This window comes from Bos grunniens, chromosome X (assembly GCF_055505025.1).
Source record: "Bos grunniens cultivar Pamir isolate PY7600 chromosome X, Bosgru_T2T1.0, whole genome shotgun sequence".
NCBI classification, from domain to species: Eukaryota; Metazoa; Chordata; class Mammalia; order Artiodactyla; family Bovidae; genus Bos; species Bos grunniens.
Window position 1 is genome coordinate 125,211,524 of NC_141194.1, and position 25,923 is coordinate 125,237,446.

A 25,923-nucleotide genomic window follows, 5' to 3' on the forward strand; every position below is an offset into this window, starting at 1 on the left:
GACAACAGTGAAGAAATGACTTTCACAGTGAGCCACTATGATGATCTCAGATTTAAATATATATATTTGAAGTGTCACTTAAAAGAGGAAATAAAGAGGAAGTGAGAAAAATCAGAAAGAGTTTTAGAAGGAAATATAGAATACAAACACAGAGTTTTGATTAGAGGAAAACGAACACTTCATGAAACTGAGAAGCTCGTAAGGACAAATCTTTGTCATATTTTAGGTGTTAAAATTCTCTCCCAGTCTATTTCTACCAGCCACTTGTGATCTATCTGTTTTAGTTCCATGTTGCCATGTGCCATGACTCAAAACACCCATTCAATCATGCTAAGTCCTGGCATTTACCAAGCCCCCACCTGTTATGGACATTTCAAGCCTTTGATAGATGCTTGAGAGCTAAACATTCCATGAACCTAGCCTATAATTTAGCCAGCTGATTAATATATGTAACAGGAAAGAACAGCAAATCAAATAAGCTTCCATCTCCTTACTCTTAACTCTGCTACAGGGGACCAGAGGTGTGATCATAATACCTTATGAGCCCTGCTTCAGGGTGTGATATCTTCACTAGTAACATACAACCTATCTTCAGGCATCAAAGGACTGGAATAACTCCAAGCCTTCATTCTGCATCGGTGCTTTCATCTCCCAAGAGGGGAAGCCCCACAATTCAGGGTAGAAGTTGCAAACACGAGTGGTTCTCTGGAGTTGGTCATGGTGCCCAGAAGTGAGTGTGAGAGCACATGGGCACGACAGGCATCCAGCCATGATCTGGGCATCACTCAGGAAGTTTAGGGTTTGTCAGGCAATAGGGCCAAATGGGGTTCTAGAAGACTGAAAGCCTCACTTGGCGGCCAGCACACAAACAGAATGATGGTGACATGAGGTCCAGCCAACACAGCCCGAAAAGGAGTCCACAGCTAGAGTGGCAGAAGCCACCACAGGTCACACACTCGGGAAGCCTCCATCACATCTGCCTCAAACCCCAAACCTTCTTGTTAGTTTTCCAGGGGTATGTTAATCAAAGAGAACAAGCATACGAATACAGACTGAATGTAAACAAGACTGGGTTGTCAGAGGCACGAAAACCCAAACGAATGGTGATGGCGATCACTGTACTCAAGGACTCAGAGATGAAATGGTTCAGACCGCACCATAACTATTTTGGAAGGTTTCCACAAAAGAAAATCAAGTCTTAATTTTATATGAGATTGTTTGAGCAAGTAACATTGTTCTAAGACAAATAACATAGAATTTTCCCTGAGTTTAATATGGGGTTATGTTTTATAAAGTTTCAAAGGAATACAGCATAGTAGCTAAGAGCATGGGCTGTGGAGCCAGAATGTCTAGAACTGACTCTTGCCTCCTCCACCACTTAGTGGTTGTCTGCAAGCACGTATTAGTTAACTTCTCTGTGACTCTGCTCATCTTTAAAATGGAGGTAACAAGAGTACCTAACCTTAACAGGGCTGTCATGAAAAATGAAGCAGTAAATACTGGCAACATTTAGAACAGCGGTTAGCACGCAGCAAGTACAACCTATTTTTATTTATTCAATTTCACTCTAAAAATATAGATGTTCCAAGAAGCAAATTCCTGCAAAAGAGGAATGTATCTTCAATTCACAGGGGACATGTGGAAAAAAAGATAAGAGCTCAGGATCTTGGCCAAGAGCCCAGCTGCAAGGATTTTGGGCCCAAGAATGACTGGGGCCACCAAGAGCAATTCTGAAAGTCCTAGGAATTCAGAGAAATCAGTCTTTGGCAGCAGGACCATCCAGGGGGAGAACTGTCCCTCCCATATTTTCAAGGAGGTTTACAGATTACAGAAACCTATGGAGATTGAAACTCTGCTCTTTTAATCCTCTAGTGAAAAGACAGGACCTACTAGATCTAGGTCCCCTGCTCAGTCTTGGGCTGGGGAAGGATCTTCCCCACGTCCCTCCTACATGTAAGGGCCTAGTGTGCCCAGTGGATGATCAGACCTTCCTACATGATCAAAAAGGCCTTGCTTTGATGAGGCGAATTAATGAGGTATGCTCCCTGTGGCTCACACCTCTGATCTTCAGTTTGCCTATGAAGATGAACAAGAAGAGGCTGCCTGTACTCCAGGAACCATAGCTTAGTCTTGGATCATGTGAGTTCATTCAGAATAGAATGCCAAGGACATGAAGCTGAAGACGTGGTCTTCTTAGGCCACTTACAAGATGAGGTAAGGCTGCTTGTGGGGAGACTTCACTTGAGTGAGCACACTCAGGCGGAAGGTCTCAGAAGTGGCAGAGCTGAGATTGTGCCTTGTCTAACCCATCCCTGAGCCAGGATACACTGTGGTCACCCTGCTGTGCCCAACCCAAGATGAGCTCAGGTGTAAGCACCTGGAGTGGGGAAGACTGACAGGAGACTGTTCTCTGACCAACCCATGGACAGGCTGATGCTGTGATGGCAATGGCCCAGCACCTATGAACACTTGGTGACTAGGGGAAGAGAGGTCACATTGTCAGGTCCACCAATCTCACCCCAGAGCCCCAGAGCTAAGCCCCTCCTATTAGGAAGGGCTTCTCAAACCCTGTGACTCAACATGACCCGGACAACCCAAGGAAGTGGTGGCTCAGTGGCTCACTGGGGAGGCAGGCTAGGGGCAGGGGTTGCCCTGAGGTCAGCTGTGAGGAGAGGAAGGGCAGACTTCTCCAAAGATTCTGAGGCTTCTTTGAAACCTCCCATCACTTTCTCTCTTAGTGGTAGGAAGTAGGGAATGCCTGCAGCCACCATTTCTCAATCCCTTATAACTGAAAATCCTTTCTTTGGTAATTTTGCTTAAAATTCTATCAACCAGGACTTCATTGGGTTAACAATGTTCCACTAGAAAACAGAAAATTCACTGGTGGGTATTAGTGAAAGTAGCTAAGGATATGAAGTTTTTCAGTGTTATCAGCAATGCTATGTAAAATATTTTACAACAGAAAGATTTCTTTGGTGCAAACTTAAAAGTTTCTTGTTTTATATGTTCACAGTGACTCAAAGTTTCCACGTTCATGACTTCACCAAGTTGTTTTTTATTTTATTTACTGAGATACTACTTACACAGCATAAAGTTAATCGTTTTAAAAGTGTACACTTCAGTGGGTTTTAGTATATTCATAAAGTGGTGCAACCATTACCCTTATCTAATTCCAGAACATTTTTGTCACCCCCTATTCCCTCTCTTCCCAGCCCCTGGCAACCACTAATCTACTTTCTGTTTCTGGGGATTTGGCTATTTGGGTATTTTCATGTAAATGGAATCATATGATGTGTGACCAAAAATTTTGTGGCTGCTTTCTTTCACTTAGCATGTTTTCAAGGCTCTTGTGTGTTGTGGATGTTTAAGTACTTCATTCCTTTTTACTGCTGAATGATACCCTATTGTCTGGATATCCTGCTGCTGTTGCTGCTGCTGCTGCTGCTACTAAGTCGCTTCAGTCGTGTCCGACTCTGTGTGAACCTAGAGACGGCAGCCCACCAGGCTCCCCTGTCCCTGGGATTCTCCAGGCAAGAACACTGGAGTGGGTTGCCATTTCCTTCTCCGATGCATGAAAGTGAAAAGTGAAAGTGAAGTTGCTCAGTCGTGTCCGACTCTTATCGACCCCATGGATTGCAGCCTACCAGGCTCCTCCATCCATGGGATTCTCCAGGCAAGAGTACTGGAGTGGGGTGCCATTGCCTTCTCCTACAGCTTGTTTATTCATTCTTTGACCAGTTGATGGACATGAACTGCTTCTATTTTTTAGCTATTATGAATAATGCTGCTGTGAAAGTTGTTTCTGCATATGGATTTATTTTCTTTTTAAAATACATATTGAGACAAAAAGGTAGAAGAGAGTATATAGTGAAAATTCCTTTCCCCTGCCTGTTCCAGACACCTATTCCCCTTTCTCCATCAGGAACCAATGATACTGGTGTCTTATGTTTCCTGAGATACTGGGCATATGAAACACAGACAGCCATGTACATGTTTTCTTTTTAAAAAACCTAACAATGATACACTACACATACTCTTCTACACCTTACCTTTCCTATTCAATGTATCTTAGAGTTTTCATGTTAGTACTTCAAGAGCCTTGACTTTTGTAACATGTACATGGTATTCAGCTGTGAAGATGAACCACAATTTATAGTTCGTTACGGATAGACATATAAGTTATTTCAAGTCTATTATTACAAACACTGATGTAAGACATATGCAAAGTTTAAAATGATGGGATGTATTAACTAAAAAAGTTGGTGAGTTTGATCAGACTGCCCTTCTCTAATACCAAGGGTCAACTTGCACTAAAAGAAGCAGCATTGTGATTTACAAGGAAAGAGACAGAAAGGAAAAGGCTGAAGAGATCTCAAGTGGATCATGCAGCACCCACCAAAGCTTACTGAAGTGGCAGATTATTTTTGTTCAGGCAAAGAAGATACTACTTGGAAATCCCGTGCCAACTACGTTAAGGTTACCCTCAGCTAATAAGCCACACAGACAGGAAGTGGTTTTGATTCCAAGTTGAGTGCTCTTTGCACCAAACCACAATGCTTGGCCAATGAGTTACAAGACAATAAACTGAGACATATCCTGACAACATACACATGTGCTCATCGTGGTGCAGTGCTGCACCGTGAGGCACCGGGACAACCGAGATGTGATCCCTCAAGACTGAGGAGGCGCCTAATGTTCATCAACTCTTTAGGCAGAAAAGGTATAAAGTATATATGGTATTTGACTTTCACAGGTGCACGTTCTCTTCTTCATCTACTGAACAAAATAAAAGGTGGCTTCTCAGTTGGGGAGAAGCTGGCCTGGAGCCAGCTGAGCTGGGCACAGGGCCTCCTAGGCCAGCAGACGGGCACAGGAGCCCATGCTCAGCACTGAGCCAGAGCCGGTGTGGCTGAGTCACACAGCTGACCTTCACCTTGCCCGCCCGGAAGGCAACACTGCACACCTTATGGAAACCTGTCAGGGATTTTCCAGTTCTGCATCAGAGCTTTAAATGGACCCTGTGAGTGTTCCTTTTGTAAAGCAGAAGAGCAACTTAGTTTCTATCATCTCAAAAGTCAGTCTTTTCTGAAATGGGCACTTGCTTTTTTAAATTTCACTTTAGAAGCCAGGCGACTCCCGCTCTGTCACTGACTTAACCAACTTAGATTGTTCCTCCCTGTTTCTTCGACAAACAAGAAAAAGAAATCTCCCTCCCACTCCCACTCCAATCTCACAGTGAACATTTACAAAATTAACTCTTTGGGTTTCAGGAAAAGGGGTTAATGCTTATAAATCAGCATAATATATGCAACTGGTTAAAACATACGTCTACCAGTAATTTTTGTTAGATGTTGAAACAGGGATCCTCGGTCACGGTGTTGTGGCAGGTCAGTGTAGAGGGCCAGGAGTATACTAAAAATCATAAAAACAAGCTAATTTTAATTCTCTTCAAGCTGTCTACTCATTTAAGGTCATAAATAAATGCTAAAATATGTTATATAAATGACTACACTGGACAAGGGAGTGGACAGAGAAAAGATGAATTCAGGAACTGTGAAAAAGGACGTTTAATTTGGAAAGTTTTTAGCAAGTGCAAAATCAATTACAAGTTATGTTTGTCAAAGTACATGAAGACAACATTATAAAAGTTAAATTCATTTTAAGCTTCCATTTAATGCACAGAACAGTGAACATTTGGTTGGCTTCATTGTTTTGTAACTCAATGAATGGGCAATAGACATGGAATCAAAAACCCCATTTACCTGATCACAAGCCAATGTAATTTTTCTTCCTCATCAATAAAATGGAGACATGAATACCTGACCTGCCTTCCCTATAGGATTGTTTAAAGAACCAAATTAAATCCTGTGTGTCCAAGTACTATATGAACTGAAAAGTAGTATAAAAAAATCTGGAAAAGAAAAATATATATAAAAATCAGGCTTTGGACCTAAGTAGATAGTGTCTTTTAATTTTTCAAGTGGATTTCATTTTTCACACGACTTAACCAATTTCATAGTAAACACACACACACATTTATACACCACTAAAATCTAGTAGCAGAACACTGCGAAAGGACTGGCAAGGATCCTCTTTCTCTCATGTTAGCCCAAAACTTCCAAGGATACAGAATTTAGAAAACAGGCATACGAGTATTCTAGTTTTCCTTAGGGTCTAATTATTTAATCCTCTTGCTATTTCATTAATATTTGATTCTTTGCAAAGGCACAAGTAGCAGGAAACAAATATATAATAAACAAGTTCCACACAATCTTGGTTCTTTGCTTTGATCTAAAAATCAAAAGCATACTCCTCTGCCTATTTGTAGAGGGTAATTTTAAGTTGCTTTAAGTATGGTTTATCCTTCATTCTTTACAAACAGAACAACTTGGAAAGCTCTCCACAGAAGAAAAAATTAAGCCAAGGTTGGTCAGAAGACTTTTTTCCCCCAGAAAAATTAAATAAAACAAGGAGCACTTTTTATTTGTTGTCAGAGGGCTGGAGATTTAGTAACCACTTGAAGAAGTGAGTTAATCCCTTTGTAACACAGCCAAAACAGGGTTTATTTTCCTACTGTTATGATGGTAACTTAGAACACACAGGACAACAATATCAAATATCAATTCCCTCCAGAGTTGTAACTTTCTAAATGTAGTAATTAGTAATTTGTCAAGATTATCATTCAACATACGAATAATTTCTACAGAGTAATTGTGCCTTGATGCCACTTTCTATATCAAGTCCTCAAATGCTATCAAATATAAACCAGGTACTGTTTTCATGAAAGAAGAGTACAGGTGTTACAGATGGATAAACTGAGATGTTAAAAAGATTAACTGTCTTGCCTTAAGAGAGGGGAGCAAGGGCAAACTAAGAATAGAAGCTCATACTGTCACCTGTCCCCATAAATCTAGAAGCTTTCCACCTTCCTACTAGGTACACAGTCTAATCAATTTCTACGTGGTTGGAACATCTGTTTTGCAGTAAGGAAGTGAAGTTTCTAAACTGTTTGTGGACATGTCGTTTACTCCAGGGTGGCCCTGTACATATGAATGACAGAATATAAAGTATTCATATACAAAACAACAGTTTTCAAACAAAATCAAATCAGGTTAATAGTAATTATTCAAAGACTTGAATTATAACAGAAACTAGACACAGTTTTAAACCTCTCTACTACACCATATACAGTAAATCCGTTTTATTATCAGAGCTTACGAAAGTCTCAGATCAAAGAGCAAGTAAGTAGTAGAGGAATCAAAACCTTTGCAACCTAATAAGTCTCTTCCAAGACCAAAGGGCATTATCCTTTCATGGCGCTAAGGACTTCTAATAGGTTTCAAAGAAGTAGTGTGTCTGTCTCAGGGCATTGCTTAAATTTTTACAACACCCTATAGGTAATTTTTAAAATCCATGTTCTTCTGACACATTTAAGATATATCTAACCACCCAGTTCTTTACCCATATCCCCAATCCTAACTTTTTATTCTTAAACATTAAATTTTTCTTGGAAGCTTCACAGCTTGGAAGCATCGAAGAGATCTGCTTCTACCCAGGCAACAGCAGCTGGAACTGAAGTGGAAACTGAGGGATTAGCCCCTATAGGGAGGGGGCCCAACTCCTTGGAAATGCTTTTAAGGGCTCTTCAGCCAGCTAACTCAGGAGTGCGAGGGAAGACTTCCAGAAGGAAATATACCCAGCCAACCCTGGGGCCAAGGGAGAGTGTGTGGATGGGATTCTTGGGATTGAGAATAAAAAGAACAACAAGGCAGCTTTGCAAGGACAGAGGGCATGCTTTCCACATCAAGGGGGCAAAAGCCACACTGAAAACCTCTCATCTCCATCCCAGTCTCAGTGTTCCCAATTGTAACAAGAGTGTTTCTTCATAATTTGCACTTAACACCTTGACACCAGGGTTTGGGACAGGATCTAGCTGAGAGCAAATTTAGTCCTTAGTTAATTGTTTCCCTGTTTTCCAAATGCAACAGATTTTGTTGGACTGACCAACACTGATGTATTTTTTAAAACACTTTTAAAGATGACATCCTGCCTCTCTGTAAGAACTGGAAGTTATTTGGCTCCTGTCTCAACGATGAAAACAAAATTTACAAGCATACCCCCCCTTCTCTATCAGGGGTCAGCAATGTCTGAGTCACAAAAAAGTCCAGATTTAAAAATAAGCCAGTATTCTTTTCCAACTCCACGCCAGAATTCCAGAAAATGTGCGACTTTTAAAATAAGGCTCCTCATTTTTTTGCCCAGTAAAAGTGGGGCATCTATTTGACATCTTCTTTCACGGGACACTATGCCACTTTAGGCATATTTGTATAGTGTTCGAAAAGCCAGACTCAAAGTATGTAAAATACATGAACTTACTTGACTGGTGAAATCTACCACATATTCTTGGAAATGCATCCCGAAGTCATTTGGACTGACAGATACAGACAGAGGGATGACTAGATATGTCATCAGACAAGCAGAGTCAAATGCTGACGGGACACTCCAGAGGCTGGGGATACAGGTGTTCTTCACACCATCATTGCAAATTGGAAATCTTCATAATAAAATTTTAGCAGAAAATAAAAATAGATAAGCAAACACTTAAAAACAAATCAACTTCAGTGATAAACAAGGCAGGTACTGGCTTAGACTACAGGCAGAGAATGTGGTCCAACCCAGAACGAAAGGAGCAAAGTGAGTACGGCGTCCTCCAAGTGAAAGAAAGAAGCCAGAGCCACTGTAAGGCTTTTCGAGCATCATCAAAGCAGCCCTGAAAATCTCCTAACGAACTATACTATTGCACCCATACATTTTCAGACTTGTGTTGAACACTTTGAGCTATGGGCCAAGACAGGGAGCTTTCGCAAGGTTCCCTAATCCATTCACACGGCCCCATCTGAGGGATGACACTGGAGCCCGCCTCCAGCCTCTTGACTACCTCTCCCCTTTTATGGTGGTTTCAAGTTGAAAGCAATACTCATCTGTTTCCAGATTCCTAAAGGTACTAGAAAAAAAAAATCTAAATATAACAGATGGATAAGTGCTCACGGTAACTGGAAACCAAAATGTAACTTCAGCTTTTGCAGGCCGATGCCCTAACACATGGCTTTAGTGTAATGGTCTCACTGAAGACCTTTTGTCTTTATTCCCACAACAGAAATATTATCCTGACTTTGATGGATGACAGATAAGTGTTATTCAAAATTTTATTTTAAGCTGACATTAATAACCTTTACTTACTTTAAAGTCATTCAGTAAGTGTTCTCGTGTATGTCAAAATTTTCTATGAAACACAGTTGAGGGTGTCTGTTGCTTTTTTATTGTCTTTAAAATAGTTCGATGCACTTTAAAAATCTAATTCAAATGTTGGTGAAACCTCTGAAACATTTCTATGAGTTATAGGGTTCCATGGAATATAATGTGAAAACCAATAGGTTAGAAGGACCCTCTATTTGTGGTCAGTGTTTATAAAATCTACCATCCTTAGGTAATATAAAGAGCCACGGAACCCTCTCAAGATTTTATATAATGCTACCATGCTGGTAACTTCCTGTTTTGGAATCCCTTTCCTCATCACTTACAGTATTTAACTCAAACCTCCTGCCCCACTATCCTCAACACCAATTCTCCAGTTTTACACCTATAAACAAGACCCTCAATTCTTATTTCCTACACGGGCCTTTCAAGTTTCAACACTACAAATAACGTGACCATGTAATGTGGGAGATAAAGGGCAGCAATATAAAGTGCTTTTCACTTGCTGGTGGTGAAAAATAAACAAAAAGTCCCCCGAGTCTGAAAATGGAGCTTATTTCACATTCAACTTACATCTTTTCCTAGCCACCACCAAAGTAAGTGTCAGAATCTTAGCAAATCTGATAGCAGGTCTAAGAATTTCAAAATTGCAACCACATAATGATATGCATGCTGCAGCATCTGAGGGTGAAGTGTATTATATGGACACCTGCAGGTTGCTCTCAGTGAGCATCTGAGCCTACTTTAGTGAATAACACACTATGGATCAGGAATCCCCTAGCCACGTACACTGATACTACATACAAACTCTTCACCAGAATCCACAGAAAAACTCCACTGGTTCTGGCAAAGAAACACTTGGAATATCTTAGGGAATTATTAATTCATACCCCCGAATCAAGTATGGGCTTTCCAGGTGGCACTAGTGGTAAAGAATCCTCCTGCCAGTGTAGGAGACATAAGAGACGTGGATTGGGAAGATCCCCTGGAGGAGGAAATGGCAACCCACTCCAGTATCCCTGCCTAGAGAATCCCATGGACAGAGAAGGCTGGCAGGCCACAGTCCACAGGGTCGTAAAGAGTTGGACACGACTGAAGCAACTTAGCAGGCATGCACAAAGCAGGTATAAAAATGGTCATAACACACACATATCATGTGGATTAAGAGGTTTCCATAGTCTTGGAAAGACCACAAATTCTCACCAAACTACCTAAGGACCACTGCTTTCCTACTTAGGTGAAGAACTGGTACAGAAACTAAATGTTAACCCATCAGATGGAGATCCTTCAGTGAGACATGCTATACAAAGAAGGAATTATCGGGCTGATAGGACAGCAGAATGAGACTACTATCCTAAACACATTTTAATATACGTCATCCTTTTTAAATTTAAATTGATTTCATCCTTAGACCTATTAAAACCAAAGTAAAACATTAAAAATTAAAGACATGAGGAAATAAGCACAGTTCTCCACAGTAGGCTTTCAACACACAAGGATAACATGATGATAATGATGTGGATGTGGATAGTGATGAGGATAAAAGTGCTTGCTATGCTTCCGCAAGCACTGTTAACAGCTTTCGGCCTTGACGTTTTAACTTCTGTAAAAGCTTTGACCTCAGCTATGCTTACTGTACTGACCATAATAAAATGTATATGACTATGACCTTAATCTCATAAATTTTCTAACTTCACAGTTGTAAGACACTTGAGCAAGGTTTCAACCCCAGAACTTATGAGTATCCAACATTCGTCTCACAAGTATGGATTTCTTTCACCAGTGAACATCTGTTGTTGGCTTCTCAAGTCTCTGTACTATTAATAGAAGAGTTGATGATGGAGAAAACCTTAAAACAACTTCCATATCCATTGAGTTTTATGATGTTAAACAATTGTAATAAAAACATTAAGTATTCACAAGTTCCTATCAGACTTGAACTGAACTTGATGACAGACTTTAACACTAATATTTTATTGAGGAATAAGGATGTAAGGGCACTTAAGTCGCTTATCTTGTCTCAGTCTTTGTACAGTCCTCATGAATCATTTACTAATTCCTTTGCTTGGTTTTAAAGAAAATTAACACGTGTGAGTTTGTTCCTAGAGAAGATGAAAGGACTTGCAAATAGATAAATTATCCATGAGTAAACTAACACACTATACACTAGCATTAAATATGGCACTGACTCGATTTGTGATATATTATTAAATTTCCTAAAACTGAAGTATCTTTCTTGTAAGTCTCAAAGTATCATACAGAAGAGGATAAAAAGTTTTACGAAATGATTTGAACCAACTTCAAGTTCAAGATGGTTTGACTCTACCTACCTCACTGTTCAGAGATCCATGTTTTCATTTCACATCATTTGGGTATGGACAGAGCACTAGATTTGAATTCCAATGTCCAAACCTGACTTCTTCTGTGGGAATCCCAGTCAAATCTAATACATTTGAACTCTGAAATATGGTTTCAACATTTCTATGCATGGAGACTTGGAATGATGTAATAGATAAAGGAGATACTTTTTTAAAATAAAAAATTATAATATCCAATCAATGTTCCAATTGATTTAATATTCTTAGAAAAGATTCACTTTTAAAAAGTTCTCACTGAAAGTTAATTCACATTAACAATACTTTATTTTAATTGAAAAAAAGTATTTCCTGGGGCCAATGGTAATGTTGCACATGTTTACGTGTGTATGTGTATGTTTATCTAAAAGACTTCACTTTCTCTACAAGTGCTCCATGAACTCTGATCGAACATGGCAGAAGAATCGAAGACTCTGGAGATACCACTTTTCCAGAGTCCAATTCGGACACTTTCTCTAAGTGAGGCAGTTTCTCTCTTATGGTAAAAATGAATTCTCTCTATATCAGAGGCTGGGAAAGTCAAGAGATGTACAAGAGGTCAAAATTAAGTCCATTAAATCCCAGCCCTGGATTTAGTCACCATGGAGACAGGGGAGATAAATAAACCAGCAACCTTAACAAATGTGCTGCACCTTTGCCAGACATCTCTCTGACTTTACCGTTATTTTTACTTAAGTATCTTTCAGTCCAAACATAACTGACGATGAAGACTATGAAACCAAACAGAACGAGGCCCAAAAGAAATAGGAATGCTCATGCCGGCAAAGGGCAGGCAAAGAGTCAACAGCAGCCCCCCTCAGCAGTGTGCTCTCTGTTCCCCTTGAAAAACGATTGCAACACGAAGCTCCAGAGGCAATGACATATGGGGAAAATATGTGGCCCTACAGCCAGAGGAAACCATGTCAAAAAAGAAAAACAGACATGAAGTAACTGACCTAATTAAAGGAGAAAAGTATACTGAGAGCAGGGAGACGGGAACACAGCTGGAGGGGAGGGGGCGCTGTGAGAAGCTCAGGACACTGAGGTGGGGTTTAGCTGCTTCTTTGATGGAAACCAGGAGCTGAAACGGGTGCTGCCCTTCATCATGGCTCCACTGCAGTGAACACAGAATCCAGACACGTGAAGGTCCACCCCCGGGCCTGCTGCACACCAATGGGAAGCTCTGAGACAGACAGTTACACCTTGTCACATGGGACACCAAGATGCCTTGCCACAGACCACAGGAAGAAAAGGGGGAGGCCTGGGATGGTGGAATGAAGCAAGCAAGAAGGAACCAGACTATCAGAGCTTGGCACTCAGGTGCTGGGCAGGAGTCTTCACTGTGTTTCACAATTATGTACTAAACACCTACTGTGTGATCAATGGACACATCACTGCTTGTGATACGGCGTTGACTTAAGAGGTAAAAGCTGAAGACTCTCAACGTCTAACGTGTCCAAACAGGATAACAACACAAATAAAACTCAGAGTGCTACTTACATTTGTCCAGGTGCCTTCTAGTTCTTCTCCATATGTACATGTCACTTGACAAGGTTATAACTACAGCAGATATACCATTTTGCATTCTACATTTTTAATCAGGTTGTATTATACAAATTCTTTCATACTGCTTTGCAAGTGTCAAAATTTTAATTTTGAACAGATACATGGAATTCCACTACTTAGAAGTATCATAATTATTTATCTAAAACTATTTGTTGAATAAATGAACCATTTCTCTAATGTTGGTTGTTTAAATTCTAATTTTTGTCCTTATAAACAACACTGTGATGAATATCCATAACATACAGCTTTTTTCTTTTCTTAGAACAGCTTGTTTCTTAGGACACATTTCCCCCAGATAGGATTACTGGATCAAGGGGTACCAATCTTTATGACTTTTGCCATATATTGCCAAATAATGTTCCAAAAAAGCTTTTTACCAACTTACAATGTTACCAGCAATGAGTAAGTGTTTACTGGTTCCAAGGTAACCATAGTAGCATCAGGTTTTCTTTTTGTTTTTGTTGACTTAACAGATGAGAAAAGTACCTCGTTGCTATTTGAATATGCTCATCTTTGCACATCTGTGATGCTGAACATTTTTCCATGTGTTCATTTACTTTGTGATAGAACGTGAATGTCTTTTACCCATCTCCCTACTGGAGAATTCATTTAGCCAACAGAGATGGAGACTCTCTGATATGTCAGGCCTTACAATCTATATGAACTCCGCGCACAATATGGAAACCAATTATCCTGTCATATTTACTACCAACTCTTCCTGGCCTGTTTCCCTTTTCAATATTTTGCCCCAGCTCTACTGAAGCACAATGACAAAAACTGTACATATTTAAGGTATACAATACAACGTGATGGCTTGACATGCATACCCTGTGAAAAGACTATTGCTATCAAGTCAGCACCTCAGTTACCACTCTGTCTCTGTGTGGTGAGAATGCTTAAGATCTAGTCTGTCAGTCCATTTTTATCTATTTGATTCCATTGACCTCTTCCTTTCTGAGATCTATCAATTGTTTTTGTGGCCATGTGGCACAGTTTGCAGGATCTTAATTCCCCAACCAGGGATTGAACTTGGGGCCACAGCAGTGTAGCATGGAGTCCCAACCACTGGACCACCAGGGCAGTCCCCAGAGTTTGATCACTGTATAGTTTACAAGGTTATCATATTTCCAGGGATTTGATAATTACACTATTTTCTGTGGTCTTCTTTAGAAGTTTCTATAAGAGTCTCATAAATATATCCTGTAATTATAAAATTCAAAGCTTCAATTTCTACTTCATGATTTGTGACCTTTAACATATCTCGCTCTTTCAACAGAAGCACTTAGTTTAAAAAACAAGATATAAAATAAAAGATGGGGCTTCCTCGTGGTCCAATGGCTAGGAATTCACTTGCCCAGTGCAGGGGGCCTGGGTTCGATCCCCAGTCACAGAGTGAGATCCACAACTAAAAGTTCACATGCCAAAACAAAGACGTGGTACTGATGCTCCTGCTCTGAATCAGGTCCCATCAGAAGTTATCCCTCCTATCAGATGTTTACCCTCAACCCTTTTAAGGTATTCCCTTCAAATGAGCATCACCTAGTATGCACTTGAAAATTCACACACTGCTATTTTGAGAGGAAGGATGGCTCTAACTTTGTAGTCGCAATAGCGCAATAGACCTGGGGTTGAAAAGTCACATGTGTGTAAAAGCCAAGCAGGTCTTACAAAATAGTAAGACATTCAGATAATGGCACCCGACCCTTGTCCTTAGTGTCAAGGAGATAACAGAGTGGTGGACACTGTGGCAAGTTTCAGAGCTCATGTTCTATCTAAAGATACAGCAGCTATTTGGCTCCAGCCTAGCATTGCTCAACAGGAATGCAGGCTCGATGCTGCCAGATCTTCTGATATTTCATGAGAAGATGAAAATCTGGACTTTTTTAAAAAAATGTGAAATCTCTCAATTTCTAAATGATTGGCAATTCACTTAAAATTTTAAAAGAACACCTCTGTGTGCCAGATCCAGCCCACCAGCTTGAGACCTTGGCTCTAGACAGAAGATTTCCAAAGTCTTTAAGCCTGTGTGACCCATCTGGGCTGCTTTTCCTGCTTACTACTAGTGCACCAAGAAGAGCGGTCACATGAATAGACATGGTACGAATCAAATCACCATGACTACTACTCTTACAAATTTTGTTTTGTGAATATTAAAAACTGCCAAATCGATAATGAAAGTGACCATATGTCAATGATATAAATATTTCCTAGAAGTGAAATTAATGCTTCCTTAATTGACAAAATAATCTCTACTACAAAAACTAACACAGAGAATACCCAGCTCAAGTATGCATTAAGAATTACATTGTATTCAAGTTTTTGTTCCAAGTAATTCCATACCTATTGGGCAGCCAAAGAGAACAAATTCAAGTTCTTCAATTATAAAGCTTACCTGTGAAAAATGCTGTGCTAAACATAAAACAGGATACATTATCATTAAAGAAACATAAAATATATCCTCATGTGCAAACTGCAAAGTCCATTTTCCTTAACTGTCCAGTTTTTCCAAATAACTTTTAAAAACAAGAATGTGAAATACAGTTACATTTGTTTTCATTTTGGGGGCATTTGGGTCCCAGACACAGCTGCACATGCTCATATGGAGGTGACATAATTCACCAGCTCAAGGAGCAAACTGGAGATGGCGACTTTGGTTTGCACCCCTGAACCCATACTGGTCTACTCAATGCTGGGCAATTTATTTTAAAAAGGAAAATCAAGCTTTAGCTTCCTCATTTGCAGAAGGGAAAATAATCTAGGGATGTCCTACCCTTGAAGACTATTAAACCAAAATGTATCATTCTTTTTGTTTTGCTCACTCTTATATTCCTGATCCAGTCCACAGAAGGGCTGAATGAATGAATAAAAGAAAGGAAAACACATCAACACATCATAAGACACCACCACATCGTGACCGTTGAGCTATTACTTTAAAATCAATGCCACAGATTTCTGTCACAGTGAAGCAGAACTTAATGCATTCTATTTCATTAACTCACTTGAGAAGTTCACTGCTCTCAAAGAAAACCCAAAGATGTTAAGTTTTAGTCAAAGATGTCATCCAGGGAATTGTTAATATCAGAAAACCACTTCAAATATGCCTTCACAGGACTTAAACTAAAATGTTCCATTTTAAGAATACAGTCTTGTACACATAGTTTCTACTGAAGTTTTCTTACTGACAAAGTTTGTCAGGGCTGCAAACTACAGTGGAAGTGGTAAGGGCAAAAAATGTATCTGATAGGCCAAGTTTCACCTGGCCAGCATTTCCAACTCAGTTGATGGGAGGATGTTTTTAGCTTTTCTGTGTATGTCCGTAAACAATCCAGTGTCTGTTTCTGTGGAAAAATAAAAGCAAGACCTGTGAAAGGGCACAGAGCAAAAACCTTGGCTCCTTAAACAGAGCTTTTCAACTGCCCTAGGGCTCCATGGAGGAGAAGAGTTGCAGCCTCCTACTTGAGCCAAGGCAGTTCTGGTTTGGTGTTCTCTACTGTGGATGTGACTGGTGATAGAAGCAAGGTCTGATGCTGTAAAGAGCAATATTGCATAGGAACCTGGAATGCCAGGTCCATGAATCAAGGCAAATTGGAAGTGGTCAAACAGGAGATGGCAAAAGTGAACGCCAACATTCTAGGAATCAGCGAACTAAAATGGACTGGAATGGGTGAATTTAACTCAGATGACCATTATATCTATTACTGCAGGCAGGAATTCTTAGAAGAAATGGAGTAGCCATCATGGTCAACAAAAGAGTCCAAAATGCAGTACTTGGATGCAGTCTCAAAAATGACAGAATGATCTCTGTTCGTTTCCAAGGCAAACCATTCAATATCACGGTAATCCAAGTCTATGCCCCAACCAGCAACGCTGAAGAAGCTGAAGTTGAATGGTTCTATGAAGACCTACAAGACCTTTTAGAACTAACACCCAAAAAAGATGTCCTTTTCATTATAGGGAACTGGAATGCAAAAGTAGGAAGTCAAGAAACATCTGGGGTAACAGGCAAATTTGGCCTTGGAATATGCAATGAAGCAGGGCAAAGACGAATAGAGTTTTGCCAAGAGAACGCACTGGTCATAGCAAACACCCTCTTCCAACAACACAAGCGAAGACTCTACACATGGACATCACCAGATGGTCAACACCGAAATCAGATTGATTATATTCTTTGCAGCCAAAGATGGAGAAGATCTATACAAGTCAGCAAAAATAAGACTGGGAGCTGACTGTGGCTCAGATCATGAGCTCCTTATTGCCAAATTCAGATTTAAACTGAAGAAAGTGGGGAAAACCACTAGACCATTCAGGTATGACCTAAATCAAATCCCTTATGATTATACAGTGGAAGTGAGAAATAGATTTAAGGGACTAGATCTGATAGAGTGCCTGATGAACTATGGACGGAGATTCGTGACATTGTACAGGAGACAGGGATCAAGATCATCCCCATGGAAAAGAAATGCAAAAAAGCAAAATGGCTGTCTGTGGAGGCCTTACAAATAGCTGTGAAAAGAAGAGAAGCGAAAAGCAAAGGAGAAAAGGAGATACAAGCATCTGAATGCAGAGTTCCAAAGAACAGCAAGAAGAGACAAGAAAGCCTTCCTCAGCAATCAATGCAAAGAAATAGCAAAAAAACAACAGAATGGGAAAGACTAGAGATGTCTTCAAGAAAATTAGAGATACCAAGGGAACATTTCATGCAAAGATGGGCTCGATAAAGACAGAAATGGTATGGACCTAACAGAAGCAGAAGATATTAAGAAGAGGTGGCCAGAATACACAGAAGAACTGTACAAAAAAGACCTTCGCGACCCAGATATTCACGATGGTGTGATCACTCATCTAGAGCCAGACATCCTGGAATGTGAAGTCAAGTGGGCCTTAGTAAGCATCACTATGAACAAAGCTAGTGGAGGTGATGGAATTCCAGTTGAGCTATTTCAAATCCTGAAAGATGATGCTGTGAAAGTGTTGCACTCAACATGCCAGCAAAGTTGGAAAACTCAGCAGTGGCCACAGGACTGGAAAAGGTCAGTTTTCATTCCAATCCCAAAGAAAGGCAATGCCAAAGAATGCTCAAACTACCACACAATTGCACTCATCTCACACACTAGGAAAGTAATGCTCAAAATTCTCCAAGCCAGGCTTCAGCAATACGTGAATCGTGAACTTCCAGATGTTCAAGCTGGTTTTAGAAAAGGCAGAGGAACCAGAGATCAAATTGCCAACATCCTCTGGATCATGGAAAAAGCAAGAGAGTTCCAGAAAAACATCTATTTCTGCTTTACTGACTATGCCAAAGCCTTTGACAGTGTGGATCACAATAAACTGTGGAAAATTCTGAAAGAGATGGGAATACCAGACCACATGACCTGCCTCTTGAGAAACCTATATGTAGGTCAGGAAGCAACAGTTAGAACTGGATATGGAACAACAGACTGGTTCCAAATAGGAAAAGGAGTACGTCAAGGCTGTATATTGTCACCCTGCTTATTTAACTTCTATGCAGAGTACATCATGAGATACGCTGGGCTGGAAGAAGCACAAGCTGGAATCAAGATTGCCAGGAGAAATATCAATCACCTCAGATATGCAGATGACACCTCAGTTACGGCAGACAGTGAAGAGGAACTAAAAAGCCTCTTGATGAAAGTGAAAGAGGAGAGTGAAAAAGTTGGCTTAAAGCTCAACATTCAGAAAAGGAAGATCACGGCATCTGGCCCCATGACTTCATGGGAAATAGATGGGGAAACAGTGGAAACAGTGTCAGACTTTTTTGGGGGGCTCCAAAATCACTGCAGATGGTGACTGCAGCCATGAAATTAAAAGACGCTTACTCCTTGGAAGGAAAGTTATGACCAACCTAGACAGCATATTCAAAAGCAGAGATATTACTTTGCCAACAAAGGTCCGTCTAGTCAAGGCTATGATTTTTCCTGTGGTCATGTATGGATGTGAGAGTTGAACTGTGAAGAAGGCTGAGCGCCGAAGAATTGATGCTTTTGAACTGTGGTGTTGGAGAAGACTCTTGAGAGTCCCTTGGACTGCAAGGAGATCCAACCAGTCCATTCTGAAGGAGATCAGCCCTGGGTGTTCTTTGGAAGGACTGATGCTAAAGCTGAAACTCCAATACTTTGTCCACCTCATGCAAAGAGTTGACTCATTAGAAAAGACTGATGCTGGGAGGGACTGGGGGCAGGAGGAGAAGGGAACGACAGAGGATGAGATGGCTGGATGGCAACACCGACTCGATGGACGTGAGTCTGAGTGAACTCCGGGAGTTGGTGATGGACAGGGAGGCCTGGCGTGCTGTGATTCATGGGGTCACAAAGAGTCGGACACGACCGAACTGACTGTGGTAAGACCTAAAGCTTTATTTGAGGACAGGATTTTATCATTTAAAAAAAAGTTTGAAAACAACCCTTCTGGATAAAGGCTGGGGCTGATAGTAACGCAGGACTTTAACCTTAAAATGGAAGAGTTGATCATAGCTGGCAGCTGAGAGAAACAGGGAAGGATCTCTGACTACCACTACAACTGATGAAATTGGTCAAATTCAGATTAAACATTTCTAAAAAGCTGTCCTACTTGTTCACTCTTTAGGGTTTAATATCTTTAAGCTAAGCTAAGCTAAGTCGCTTCAGTCGTGTCCGACTCTGTGCGACCCCAAAGACAGCAGCCCACCAGGCTCCCCAGTCCCTGGGATTCTCCAAGCAGGAACACTGGAGTGGGTTGCCATTGCCTTCTCCAATACATGAAAGTGAAAGTGAAGTCGCTCAGTCGTGTCCGACTCAGCGACCCCATGGATTACAGCCTACCAGGCTCCTCCATCCATGGGATTTTCCAGGCAAGAGTACTGGAATGGGGTGCCAGGCTTCATATTTTCTATCTAGGGTTTAATATATTTAAAAATGTCTGACAAATATTAAAAGCAGCAAGGGAAAAACAACAAACACACAAGGGGATTCCCATAAGGATAACAGCTGATCTTTCTACAGAAACTCTTCAGGCCAGGAGGGAATGGCAGGACATACTTAAAGTGATGAAAGAAAATAACCTACAGCCCAGATTACTGTACCCAGCAAGGATCTCCTTCAAATATGAAGGAGAAATCAAAAGCTTTACAGACAAGCAAAAGCTGAGAGAATTCAGCACCACCAAACCAGCTCTCCAACAAATGCTAAAGGATCTTCTCTAGACAGAAAACACAGAAAAGGGGTATCAACTCAAACCCAAAACAACAAAGTAGATGGCAACGGGACTATACTTATCAATAATTACCTTAAATGTAAATGGGTTGAATGCCCCAACCAAAAGACAAAGACTGGCTGAATGGATACAAAAACAAGACCCCTATATATATTGTCTACAAGAGACCCACCTCAAAACAAGGGACACATACAGACTGAAAGTGAAGGGCTGGAAAAAGATATTCCACGCAAATAGAGACCAGAAGAAAGCAGGAGTAGCAATACTCATATCAGATAAAATAGACTTTAAAACAAAGGCTGTGAAAAGAGACAAAGATGGATACTGCATAATGATCAAAGGATCAATCCAAGAAGAAGATATAACAATTACAAATATATATGCACCCAACATAGGAGCACCACAATATGTAAGACAAATGTATGAAAGGGGAAATTAACAGTAACACAATAGTAGTGGGAGACTTTAATACCCCACTCACACCTATGGATAGACCAACTAAACAGAAAATTAACAAGGAAACACAAACTTTCATTAAATGATACAACAGACCAGCTAGACCTAATTGATATCTAGGGACATTTCACCCCAAAACAATGAATTTCACCTTTTTCTCAAGTGAATACAGAACCGTCTCCAGGACAGATCACATCCTGGGCCATAAATCTAGCCTTGGTAAATTCAAAAAAATTGAAATCATTCCAAGCATCTTTTCTGACCACAATGCAGTAAGATTAGATCTCAATTACAGGAGAAAAACTATTAAAAATTCCAACATATGGACGCTGAACAACACGCTGCTGAATAACCAACAAATCACAGAAGAAATCAAAAAAGAAATCAAAATATGCATAGAAATGAATGAAAATGAAAACACAACAACCCAAAACCTGTGGGACACTGTAAAAGCAGTGCTAAGGGGAAGGCTCATAGCAATACAGGCATACCTCAAGAAACAAGAAAAAAGACAAATAATCTAACTCTACACCTAAAGCAACTAGAAAAGGAAGAAATGAAGAACCCCAGGGTTAGTAGAAGGAAAGAAATCTTAAAAATCAGGGCAGAAATAAATGCAAAAGAAACAAAAGAGACCACAGCAAAAATGAACAAAGCCAAAAGCTGGATCTTTGAGAGGATAAACAAAATTAACAAACCATTAGCCAGACTCATCAAGAAACAAAGGAGAAAAACCAAATCAATAAAATTATAAGTGAAAATGGAGAGATCACAACAGACAACACAGAAATACAAAGGATCATAAGAGACTACTATCAGCAATTATATGCCAATAAAATGGACAACTTGGAAGAAATGGATAAATTCTTAGAAAAGTACAACTTCCCAAAACTGAACCAGGAAGAAATAGAAAATCTGAACAGACCCATCACAAGCACTGAAATTGAAACTGTAATCAGAAATCTTCCAGCAAACAAAAGCCCAGGTCCAGACGGCTTCACAGCTGAATTCTACCAAAAATTTAGAGAAGAGCTAACAGCTATTCTACTCAAACTCTTCCAGAAAATTGCAGAGGAAGGTAAACTTCCAAACTTATTCTATGAGGCCACCATCACCCTAACATCAAAACCTGACAAAGATCCCACAAAAAAAAAAAACTACAGGCCTATATCACTGATGAACATAGATGCAAAAATCCTTAACAAAATTCTAGCAATCAGAATCCAACAACACATTAAAAAGATCATACACCATGACCAAGTGGGCTTTACCCCAGGGATGTAAGGATTCTTCAATATCCGCAAATCAATCAATGTAATACACCACATTAACAAATCGAAAAATAAAAGCCATATGATTATTTCAATAGATGCAGAGAAAACCTTTGACAAAATTCAACGTCCATTTATGATAAAAACTCTCCAGAAAGCAGGAATAGAAGGAACATACCTCAACATAATAAAAGTTATATAGGACAAACCTACAGCAAACACTATCCTCAATGGTGAAAAATTGAAAGCATTTCCCCTAAAGTCAGGAACAAGACAAGGGTGCCCACTCTCACCACTAATATTCAACATAGTTTTGGAAGTTTTGGCCATAGCAATCAGAGCAGAAAAAGAAATAAAAGGAATCCAGACTGGAAAAGAAGAAGTAAAACTCTCACTGTTTGCAGATGACATGATCCTCTACATAGAAAAGCCTAACGACTCCATGAGAAAATTACTAGAGCTAATCAATGAATATAGTAAAGCTGCAGGATATAAAATCAACACACAGAAATCCCTTGCATTCCTATACACTAACAATGAGAAATCAGAAAGAGAAATTAAGAAAACAATTCCATTCACCACTGCAACGAAAAGAATAAAATACTTAGGAATATCAATGAAGTCAACCACTTCAGTCAGTTTTTACAAGTCAACCACTTGTAAAAGAATGAAACTAGAACACTTTCTAACATTATACACAAAAATAAACTCTAAATGGATTAAAGATCTAAACATAATACCAGAAACTATAAAACTCCTGGAGGAGAACATAGGCAAAACACTCTCTGACATAAGTCACAGCAGGATCCTCTATGACCCACCTCCCAGAATATTGGAAATAAAAGCAAAAATAAACAAATGGAACCTAATTAAAATTAAAAGCTTCTGCACAACAAAGGAAACTTTAAGCAAGGTGAAAAGACAGCCTTCAGAATGGGAGAAAATAATAGCAAATGAAGCAATGGACAAAGAATTAATCTCAAAAATATACAAGCAACTCCTGCAGCTCAATTCCAGAAAAATAAACGACCCAATCAAAAAATGGGCCAAAGAACTAAGCAGACATTTCTCCAAAGAAGACATACAGATGGCTAACAAACACATGAAAAGATGCTCAACATCACTCATTATCAGAGAAATGCAAATCAAAACCACAATGAGGTACCATTCCACACCAGTCAGAATGGCTGCTATCCAAAAGTCTACAAGCAATAAATGCTGGAGAGGGTGTGGAGAAAAGGGAACCCTCTTACACTGTTGGTGGGAATGCAAACTAGTACAGCCACTATGGAGAACAGTGTGGAGATTCCTTAAAAAAACTGGAAATAGAACTGCCTCATGATCCAGCAATCCCACTGCTGGGCATACACACCGAGGAAACCAGAATTGAAAGAGACACGTGTACCCCCAATGTTCATCGCAGCACTGTTTATAATAGCCAGGACATGGAAGCAACCTAGATGTCCATCAGCAGAAGAATGGATAAGAAAGCTGAGGTACATATACACAATGGAGTATTACTCAGCTGTTAAAAAGAATGCATTTGAATCAGTTCTAATGAGGTGGATGAAACTGGAGCCTATTATACAGAGTGAAGTAAGTCAGAAAGAAAAACACCAATACAGTATACTAACACATATATATGGAATTTAGAAAGATGGTAATGATAACCCTATATGCGAGACAGCAAAAGAGATACAGATGTATAGAACAGTCTTTTGGACTCTTTGTGGGAGAGGGCAAGGGTGGGATGATTTGGGAGAATGGCATCGAAACCTGTAAATTATCACATGTGAAATGAATCGCCAGTCCAAGTTCGATGCACGATACAGGATGCTCGGGGCTGGCGCACTGGGATGACCCAGAGGGACGGTATGGGGAGGGAGGTGGGAGGGGGGTTCAGGATGGGAACATGTGTACACCCGTGGCAGATTCCTGTTGATGTGTGGCAAAACCAGTACAATATTGTAAAGTAATTAGCCTCCAATTAAAATAAATACAGTATACTAACACATATATATGGAATTTAGAAAGATGGTAACAATAACCCGGTGTACGAGACAGCAAAAGAGACACCGATGTATAGATCAGTCTTATGGACTCTGTGGGAGAGGGAGAGGGTGGGGAGATTTGGGAGAATAGCATTGAAACATGTATAATATCATGTATGAAACGAGTCGCCAGTCCAGGTTCGATGCACGGTACTGGATGCTTGGGGCTGGTGCACTGGGACGACCCAGAGGGAGGCAGGGGGAGGGAGGAGGGAGGAGGGTTCAGGATGGGGAATGTGGGTATATCTGTGGCGGATTCATTTCGATATTTGGCAAAACTAATACAATATTGTAAAGTTTAAAAAAAAAAAAAATCTCTGGAGAACTCTGTATCAAATAGATGTAACAAAGGCTACTACCCTAACTGAAATGACAGGCCCTACACTGCATGTGGGACAGAGCATGGAACTGGGCGGGGTGGAGGGGAAGGCAGAAATGCAGCAACCTTTTGAATGGATGAAACTAGAAATCCTGAGTGGTCTGGTGCCAGCAAATGTTACTACCACTCATAAACACAAGGAGACTGGGGTCCAAAGAGCAGCAAGACTGCAGCTCCGTACACTGTGCCTAGATGAACTGTCTTGCAGAGTTCCTTCTTCCAGTTTTTGCAAAGGTGAACATCCCCTATCTCTCAAAAAAGACAGAAAAGAGTAACCTGGCATCATCACAGAGTCTCCAGAAGCTGCCAAAGCTACTAGGACTAGGCGGATGGAGGACGCCTCTCCAGGGTATGTGAAATGGAAGGACTGGCCTTGCCCGGCTGCTCACACCCACGCGGCTGCGCTCAGAAGTTCAGTCCATCAGAAGATGATCTGCCAACCACATTAAGGTGACCCCACGGAAATGCTCCAAATTGGTAGACTGTGAGCGGCTGCCCCACACCTTGGCTCAGCTCACCCCAGGCCTGAAGAGTCCTGACAGCTGACTGGGCGGCCCAGGAGCTGCTCCACGCAGCTTTCCTGTTCCCTACCGTCCACAGGGTGCCAGAGGCAGATCTGTAGCCTCGGGCCGACCTTCTAACTATTCTGCTGTGCTTGGCACATTCACTTCTCATGCCCCCAAATTAAAAGCAAATGAGATGTTTTCACCCTTGAAAAGGCAATCCCCAGAGACCTCGTATCTAGGGTAAGCAGTGACATTGGTCAGCTCAATTAAAACAAACGCGCTTAAAATCTACCACACAGATAAAGATTTTTGGACAGTGTTGATGCGAACGCCACACACCAGAAGGTGGAGACTGGTGTAATAATGTGTGGCAATTGGGAAAACTTACCTCACAGTGGATATGTGCAGAACGGGATGTATTCGGTGAGGGCGGGACACCGCTAACAACCACCTCTGATGTGCCTAAGTTAGGAAAAAATGAGAAGCAAGAGGTCAAGTTACCTTTTCAGGAGAAAAGCTAGAAGTTTCTTAAAAAAAAAAAAAAAAAAAAACCCTCACGATCCAAAAGTCAACTTCCTTTGAAATGGCTCACGATAACACCTTCTTCTCTGTATTTACAACTCTTGAAGTTAAGGAAAACTGCCAAGATGTTCTGCATATTTCCCCAAATGTCTGTTTATCATATAACATTTGCACCGGCAATGGATCTGGCCCCCTCATTATCAAGCTGTATTAGCTCAAACACTCAGCATTGTTAGCAGAGTGAGCTCATGGCCTATTTCAGTTTTAAATTAACATTTGGCAATCACCCGGGTAATCAAAACAAATGACTCAGTCATTTAGAATAGATTTATTAGTTGAGTCTCCCCCCGCTCT

General features: G+C 40.5%; 1 protein-coding gene across 8 annotated transcripts in view; it reads right to left on the reverse strand.

The window, feature by feature from the left end:
* Window positions 1-25,923, reverse strand: part of FHL1 (four and a half LIM domains 1) — a 64,949-nt gene that overhangs the window by 16,316 nt on the left and 22,710 nt on the right. For all 8 annotated transcript variants that reach the window (XM_086389147.1, XM_086389139.1, XM_086389149.1 and 5 more), the window contains exon 2: window positions 25,436-25,509. The gene's annotated coding sequence lies outside the window, so the exon portion shown is untranslated. The remainder of the gene's footprint in view (window positions 1-25,435; window positions 25,510-25,923) is intronic.